This window comes from Triticum dicoccoides, chromosome 3A (assembly GCF_002162155.2).
Source record: "Triticum dicoccoides isolate Atlit2015 ecotype Zavitan chromosome 3A, WEW_v2.0, whole genome shotgun sequence".
NCBI lineage: Eukaryota > Viridiplantae > Streptophyta > Magnoliopsida > Poales > Poaceae > Triticum > Triticum dicoccoides.
This window is the reverse complement of record NC_041384.1, coordinates 525,085,441-525,093,992: the sequence shown is the minus strand read 5'-3', so window position 1 is coordinate 525,093,992 and position 8,552 is coordinate 525,085,441.

Genomic DNA, 8,552 nt, shown 5'->3' with positions numbered 1-8,552 from the left:
TGACCTCATCAGAAGTGCTAGATGGACTAGTGCCCTCACTCATATGAACCTGCTCCTCAGACTTGTTCTGGCTGTCACTTTGATCAGACATGTTGCAGGCAAAATGTCAGCAGACCTTGTGAATAGATTGTAGATGGGATAGAGTAGATGAGCATCACAAAGTGCAGAATTTTTGCAAAATAGATGACTTAAAAACTTAGTTTTAGTTCTTCATAGAAAGCATTTCGGATCTACCAATTTGTAAACTCGGTGATACCGAAGCAGGTTTTCGAACCTAAACTAGTGAACTCGGTCAGACCGAGTGTGACGCCCGGATAATTAAGCTACAGTAAACCCTTGCTAATCATGCCAGGTCATCATAATTAAACTTTTGCTAAACCTCACTTGTTTCAAACCGAGATCAAATTCAAATTCAAATAACAAGTGAAATTATTATTTCATTAAACTATCAAATAAAAATGTTCGATGGGTGGAAAATATTCACTAAATAATGAACATGTTGGAACCAACCTCATTTGGTTTTCCAAATTGCCCCTGGAATTCATTTAGTGGAATAACAAGATTAAATAAGAGCATTTTAATTCAACTATAAATTATAATAGTTCCAATTGGCCTCAAACTTTTCGCGCAACCTTATAGTGTTGGCTAGGAATTATGTGCAAAGTTTCATAATCAACAACAATCACTTGACAGCTAAAAATAAATAGAAAATTATAAATAAAAAGAAAAGAAAAAGAAAATAACAAAATAGTAAAGAGAGAACCCCTCCCCCACCGGGCCATGGCCCAGCTGGCCTTTGGGCCAACCAGGCCGGCCCGACCGGTGACTACAGCCTCGCTGGGGCGATCAAACCCTACCGACCCCCTCCCCACGCCCCCACTCCTTCCCCCGATCCCCACTCCTCCCGCCCCCCACGCTCCCCTCTCCCTCTCTGGATCTCGGGGGCGCCCGACGCGCCCGCGCCCTATGAACCGCCGCCTTCGCCCCGCGACCCCTCCGTTCGTCCTTGCGTCGTCGTCCTCGCCGGACCACCCCACTTTGCCCTTGACGCCGGCAACCGAACTCGGCGTCGTCCCGCCCCGAACGGTCGCTTCCGTCCTCGCCCGGAGTCGTCGTCGACCACCACCTCGCCGCCCGTCCTCGTCCTCCTCCTCGACCGGCCTCCTCGCGCCTCGTCGCCCCCTCTCCCCATCAACAACGGTGAGGCCCGGCCCCGTTCGCCTCTGCCCCCTCTCTTCCCTCGCACACGCGACCGCTGCGCGCTGCACGCCGCCACCCCCGCATCCTGGTCGCGGCCAGGACCACCACGGCCGCGTCCTCGCCCGCCTGCGCCTCACTACTATCGAACCCGCATCGCCCCGCCGCCCGACGTCGGCACCGGCGCCCATTCCGGCCTCTTCCAGCCACCATGGACCGCACCACCGGACGCGGCCTCGCGTGCATGTTCAATGGAGCCAAAGAACGCCCGATTTGGTGCACCATACGAGAAACCTGAGCTCGCCGGAGTTGTCGCCGTCGTTCGGACTCACCGGAGAACTCCAGTGGCCGGCGTCCTACGTGGCTACCACCTGGCGCTGCGGGCCCCGCCTTTGTGCCACCGCCACTGGGACCCAATGGGCCCAGTTGACCCGGTCAACCACTGACGTGGCATGCCCGTGTCGCTGACATGCAGGCCCCGCCGTTTAAAATGTTATAAAAATAAATAAAATTGTTAATTAGGAAGTTAATTAAACTATTAGTTAAAATGATTAATTAGTTAGACACTGACAGTGGGTCCCACTGGGTAATGAGATTATTTAGTTAACCTAATCTTTTGTTAATTAGTCCAGCCTATGACAGGTGGGTCCCACCTGCCAGGGTTGACCAGTCAACAGGTCAGTTGACCTGCTGATGTCATGGTGATGTCATAATAACGTCATCAATCACTATTCTGGATAATGTTGAATTAAAATATTTAAATAAATGCTAAAAATGATTTCAGTCTTTTAAAATCAATATAAAATAAACCGTAGCTCGGATGGAAAAACTTTGTACATGAAAGTTGCTCAGAATGTCGAGACGAATCCGGATACGCAGCCCATTCGTCCGACACGCATCCCTAGAATAGCGAACACGTAACTTTCCCCTCCGATTCATCTGTCTGAAAACGCGAAACACCAGGAATATTTTCCCGGATGTTTCCCCCCTTCACTGGTACTACCTCATACCACGTTAGGGCACCCCTAGTACCGCTACTTATCATGTCATGCATCGCTATGCATCTTTTTGCTTAATATTTATTGTTTCTTCCCCCTCTTCTCTCGCTAGACACCGAGACCGACGTCGCTGCTACCCAGTACGACTACGGTGTTGACGACCTCTCTCTCTTGCCAGAGCAACCAGGCAAGCCCCCCTTGATCACCAGATATCGCCTATTCTTCTCTATTGCTTGCATTAGAGTAGTGTAGCATGTTACTGCTTTCTGTTAATCCTATTCTGATGCATAGCCTATCATTGTTGCTACAACTATTGATACCTTACCTGCAATCCTAAATGCTTAGTATAGGATGCTAGATTATCATCAGTGGCCCTACATTCTTGTCAGTCTTCCATGCTGTACTATCGGGCCGTGATCACTCGGGTGTTGATCATGGGTATATACATACATATATACATACTATAGAGGTGGTGACTAAAGTTGGGTCGGCTCGTTGAGTACCCGTGAGTGATTCCGATGTTGGGGGTTGAAGGGGCAGGTGGTTCCATCCAGGTAGTGGTGGGCCTAGGTTCCCGACGGCCCCCGACTGTTACTTTGAGGCAGAGCGATAGGGCAGGAGGAGACCACCTAGGAGAGAGGTGGGCTTGGCCCTGGTCGGTGTTCGCAGTTACTTCAAAATAACACGCTTAACGAGATCTGGGTATTTGATCTGAGTCTGGCTACTGGCCTATACGCACTAACCAACTACGTGGGGACATTTATGGGCACTCGACGTCGTGATGGCAGCGACTGAGCGGGACGCGCCGGGTTGGACTGGAACGCCCGCTCTTGTATAAGGGAGGCTAGGTCTGCTCACCGGCTGCGTTCGCAACGTGCAGGTGTGCAATGGGCGATGGGCCCAGACCCCTGCGCCATAGGATTTAGACCGACGTGCTGACCTCACTGTTGTGCCTAGGTAGGGCTGCGACGTGTTGATCTTCCGAGGCTGGGCATGACCCAGTAAAGTGTGTTCGGACAAAGGGGATCGAGCGTGTTGGGAAATGTGGTGCACCCCTGCAGGGAAGTTAATCTATTGGAATAGTTATGATCTTCGGTAACAGGACGACTTGGAGTTGTACCTTGACCTTATGACAACTAGAACCGAATACTTAATAAAACACACCCTTTCAGGTGCCAGATACAACCGATGATCGCTCTCTAACAGGGCGACAAGGGGAGGATCATCGGTTAGGATTATGCTATGTGATATTACTTGGTGAACTTACCATCTACTCTCCCCTTCTTCTGCAAGATGGAGATTACCAGAAGCGTAGTCTTCGATAGGATTGGCTATCCCCCTCTTATTCCGGCATTCTGCAGTTTAGTACACATATGTTACCCCTTTTCCATTTGATACCAATGCATACATATGTAGTGTAGCTCCTTGCTTGCGAGTACTTTGGATGAGTACTCACGGTTGCTTTGCTCCCCCTTTTCCCTCTTTCTATACCCGATTGCTGCGACCAGACGTTGGAGTCCAGGAGCCAGACGCCACTGTCGATGACGACTGCTACTACTCGGGAGGTGCTTACTACTACATGCAGCCTGCTGACGACGACCAGGAATAGTTTAGGAGGATCCCAGGCAGGAGGCCTGCGTCTCTTTCGATCTGTATCCCAGTTTGTGCTAGCCTTCTTAAGGCAGACTTGTTTACTTATGTATGTACTCAGATATTGTTGCTTCCGCTGACTCGTCTATGATCGAGCTCTTGTATTCGAGCCCTCGAGGCCCCTAGCTTGTAATATGATGCTTGTATGACTTTGTTATTTGTAGAGTTGTGTTGTGATATCTTCCTGTGAGTCCCTGATCTTGATCGTACATGTTTGCGTGTATGATTAGTGTACGATTGAATCGGGGGCGTCACACCGAGTCACAGTTCGGTGGCACCGAGACTGCTAGGGTTTCACAGAGAATCGAACTCAGTCACACCGATTTGCAATTTTTGGTCAGACCAAAAACGTATGTGCAATGGCCTAAGCCAAATCGGTGAGACCGATTTCTACAACTTGGTCGGTCCGAGATGAGTTCGGCGGAGACCTAACCCTAAATTTTTCAAATCAAATCTAATCTACGGGATGCTTTCGCTGGACAGGATAATTTCATACGTGGCAAGAATCATGGCAAAGCAATGTGCTATGAATCGGAGTTAAGGAATATCACAAAGATCAAGTTCATACCCTACTTCGGCGGTGAACTTGCTACGGCGACAACGGTGGGGCAGATTACCGTTGACGGCGGCGGAGACCAGCGGTGGGAGGTCGCTGGCAGCGAGAGGACGATCCAGAGACCCGAGGAAGCAGAGTAGTTCATGCACGGGTGAAAGGTTTTGGAAATTTTTCCAAAATTTGACCCGTCAGTATATATAACCTGACCCTATCGGTGTGACCGAGTGGAACAACTCGGTGGCACCGAGATGCAGAACTGCAAGCGGTTACTGCAACTCGGTGTGACCGAAAAGTTCTAATCGGTTGCACCGAGATTGAAAACCTAGATCAACTTAGTGATCTCGGTGTGACCGAAATGGATGACTCGGTCATACCGAAATTCACAAAGAGGTTTTGGAAGTTTAAGTCTATGACGAATCGGGGACTCCGAGTGCTCCTCACACAAAGTGGTTCGAATCTGACTTGATCAAACTTTGTGATGTAGCATGAATAGAGTTTGAGACGAGGAAAGTATAGATAGCTAGAGGGAGTTCTTAGGCATTTTTGTCCATCCATTTGGCAAAGAAAAAAGGCAAACAATCAAAGAAACAAATGGATGTCCTTGAATGAGTAAAATATGCAGCCAACATGCTCACACAATAAGATGACAAATGAAATATGTGACAAAGCATGCACAAACACTCTAGCATCTATCAAGCAATTTGGCGATGACTAGGTCATCTATATATGAGTATATTGACTTAGGAGTCAAATGAGAACATTTGATCGTAGGTCATACTCATCGTTTAAGCACAAGTGGGGTTGCCACTTTTACATAAAGCATTGTTGTGTTCACACCATTTGAGTTGATTTAGCTCAATTGATTAGAGTAAAGTTCCCCTAGATGTGATATCCCCCCTAACAGGGATGAACTAACCTTGGGTTTTGTCGATGATGACTTCATGTAGGTGTTGAAGATGTAGATGCTCAATGTTGATGTAGATCCTTTGGAGCAATCCTTTGAAGTGAATTGCACTTTCAATACCTACACGGGTTAGGCCCACAGGGAACATACAAGGATATCCATAGACGTAGAGTGATATTCACATGAGATGATGTCCATGAATGCATTAGGTTACCTTGTCCCTTGTCTTACCAACAAGAGGGTTTGTGACTCCTTGAACTAGTGCAAGATATGGAAGTTGTTTGCACTTGTCCTCTCCAAAATGATATGAGTGAAGTGTGTTGGCGAAGTCGCCCTCAAGAACTCTCTAGTTATTTTTCTTCGGGATCCACACCATCTTGATGGGAATCCTTGGAGTTGTAGTCGTACTTGATGAAGTGGAACTTGATGTAGTCTTGGGAACCCACTTGACCAAGGCTTTGGGAGCTTCTTCAAATGCATCAATCTCCTCTTGAAGCTTGTCCTTGCCTTCTTGCTTGTGGTCTTGTGGTGGAAGATCATCTTGAGCTTGTGTTTCTTGGAAAGAATAGGATCATACTTCTCTTGTTGAGGAACAAACTTCGTCTTGGGGTATTGATCTTCTTCCCACTCAACTCCATTGACATTGAACTTTCGTTCAAAACCAACACCTTGATTCTTCCGGTGTCTTCCTTGCTTGCGTACAATTTCCTCAAATTGCTTACTTCCGACAAGGCTCTTGTAAACACCTTTCTCTATAATTCCCTTCAATAAGCTATTTTCTTGCTCAAGTGTAACTTGGCTAAGAGAATCATTAGTGGAATCAAGAGAACTACTAGAAGCAACATCATTGGGTTTAGCATGATTATTGTTACTACTAGAAGAAGAATCTTTCTTGTTCTTGTTGCTAGATTTAACTTGTGGCATGTAAGTAGACAAGAGCAAACGCTTGGCAATGTAAGAAGAACTTTTCTTGCGAAGATCATCATTGATCGCTTTTAAGAACCCATGCTCTTGTTCAAGGTTGAGCTTTTCGAAGCGTAACTTTTCATTAGTCTTTAAAAGCTCTCGATGATTTTCCAAGGTAGTTTCATGAGCTAACTTAAGAGTGTTTAGCTCTTTAGTTAGACGCTCAATCTCCTTCTTATCATTGTCATTCATTTTGTCTTGATTAGCATGATTAATAGCAAGTTCATCATAGTTTTCATCACTAGAATTGTCAATAAGTAAATCATCATCACCTAGCAACTCATCTTCATCACTATTGAAATCAACATACTCGAGGTGTGATACCTTTGGGCCTTTAGCCATGAAGCATCTTCCAATCCCTTCATTTGGTGACTCAAATATGTCGTATGAGTTGGCTGAAACAAGTGCTAGATCGGCAACACCTTCATCTTGAGTATATTCAGAATCAGAGTGATAACTTCTCTCGGAGTGATCGTCGGAGTCGGAGCCGGATACCCATTCACCAATGTGAGCTTGATGTCTTCATTTTGTGTAGCCCCTTGATGATTTGTCCTTCCTTTCCGAATCCTTGCTTCTTCGTGATGTTCTTTGTTCATAACGGTCATCTCTACTCCTTCTCTCTCTTGGTGATGATTCTTCTCTCCTACTCCTTTTTTTGGGAGAACCTTCTCTTCTTTTGTAGGGAGCCGTACACTCATTGGAGTAGTGTCCGGGTCTTCCACAATTTTAGCAATTACGTTCACAACTTGAAGATCTTTTGTCATTGTAGGATCTTGACTTGGAACCTCTTTCCCTGCTTCTACTTTTGTAGAACTTGTTGAAGTTCTTCACCATTAGGCTCAATTCTTCATTGAAGTTTTGTTTCTCACTTGATGATGTGGGAGCATCACATCAGGCTTTGTAAGCACCACTTGACTTGTTCTGAAGCTCTTCCGTATCCTTAAGTGACATCTCATGAGCAACAATCCTTCCAATGACTTCCGTTGGCTTGAGATCTTTGTAATTGAGCATCATTTGGATCAATGTGCACACAGTATCATATTTTTCATCCAAGGCTCTTAGGATCTTCTTGATGATGAATCTATCGGTCATCCCTTCGCTTCCTAAGCTGGCAATCTCATTTGTGATGAGAGCAAGCCTAGAGTACATTTCAGCGACACCTTCACCATCCTTCATTTTCAACTTGTCAAGTTGACTTTGAAGCACATCCAATTTGGATTTCTTGACGGAGTCGGTACCTTCGTGCATATCAATCAAAGTATCCCAAATTTCCTTTTGCATTCTATAGACGGCTGATTTTGTTGAATTCTTAGGGGCACAATCCGTTGAAGAGAATATCACAAGCTTAAGCATTGTATTGCAGCATCTTCAACTCTTCCATGCTAGCTTCACGGTTCGGTTCTCTCCCATCAAAGAATTCACCTTGCAAGCCAATACACACAATAGCCCAAACGGCGGGGTTATGTCCAAGAATATGCATTTTCATCTTATGCATCCGACTAGCAAAATTAGTACCGTCAAAGTAAGGACCTCTACGGTGGTAATTTCCCTCGCTAGATGCCATACTCTCCTAGGTTGTGAAACCAAGGCTATGACCACCAAAAGCTATGAAAATCAAAGCAAATGAAGACCAAAACTCTGATACCACTTGTAGGATCGAAAGTATGTCTAGAGGGGGATGATTAGACTACTTGACGAAATAAAAATCTAGCCTTTTCCCAATTTTAATTCTTGGCAGATTTTAGCAACTTAGCACAAGTCAAGCAAACAACCTACACATGCAATTCTAAGAGTATAGCAGCGAAATGTAAAAAAATTGCATATGAAGGTAAAGAGAGGAGTTTGGAGGGAGCAAACGCAATGTAGACACAGAGATTTTTGGCGTGGTTCCGATAGGTGGTGCTATCGTACATCCACGTTGATGGAGACTTCAACCCACTAAGGGTAACGGTTGCACGAGTCCACAGAGGGCTCCACCCACGAAGGGTCCACGAAGAAGCAACCTTGTCTATCCCACCATGGCCATCGCCCACGAAGGACTTGACTCACTAGGGTAGATCTTCACGAAGTAGGCAATCTCCTTGCCCATACAAACTCCTTGGTTCAACTCCACAATCTTGACGGAGGCTCCCAAGTGACACCTAACCAATCTAGGAGACACCACCCTCCAAGAGGTAACAAATGGTGTGATGATGATGAACTCATTGCTCTTGTGCTTCAAATGATAGTCTCCCCAACACTCAACTCTCTCTTATAGGATAGGATTTGGTGGAAAGATGAT